The sequence below is a fragment of the Corvus brachyrhynchos genome, unplaced genomic scaffold, assembly GCF_000691975.1.
Source record: "Corvus brachyrhynchos isolate BGI_N302 unplaced genomic scaffold, ASM69197v1 scaffold148, whole genome shotgun sequence".
Lineage (NCBI taxonomy): Eukaryota > Metazoa > Chordata > Aves > Passeriformes > Corvidae > Corvus > Corvus brachyrhynchos.
Window position 1 is genome coordinate 954,992 of NW_008239785.1, and position 444 is coordinate 955,435.

The following is a 444-nucleotide window of genomic DNA, read 5'->3' on the forward strand; positions in this document are numbered from 1 at the left end:
CTCCTGAAGGGAGAGGAGGGGACATTCCCGCCTCACACCGCTCCTGAGGGGAGGGAGCATTCCCGCCTCACACCGCTCCTGAGACGCACACACACATTCCCGCCTCATGCCACCCCTGAGGGGAGACCAGCCTCTCCCGCCTCTCCTGAAGGGAGAGGAGGGGACATTCCCGCCTTACACCGCTCCTGAGGGGAGAGGAGGGGACATACCCGCCTCACGCCGCCCCTGAGGGGAGGCGACATTCCCGCTTCGCGCCGCTCCTGAAGGGAGGGCAGGGGCATTCCCGCCCCACGCCGCTCCTGGGGCACACACACCGAGACACATTCCCCCCCTTCATGCAACCCCTGAGGGGAGCCCAGCCAGCCTCTCCCGCCGCTCCTGAGGGAGGACAAGCCCACCTCACGCCGCCCGAGAGGAGACAAGCTTCACAGCGCCCGTGGGATG

General features: G+C 68.0%; 1 protein-coding gene across 1 annotated transcript in view; it reads right to left on the minus strand.

The window, feature by feature from the left end:
• The window catches only part of FOXK2 (forkhead box K2), a 69,198-nt gene extending 68,780 nt beyond the window's left edge, over nt 1–418 (minus strand). Inside the window, exon 1 of the mRNA XM_017743195.1 lies at nt 399–418. The gene's annotated coding sequence lies outside the window, so the exon portion shown is untranslated. The remainder of the gene's footprint in view (nt 1–398) is intronic.
• Nucleotides 419–444: the final 26 nt, after the last annotated feature.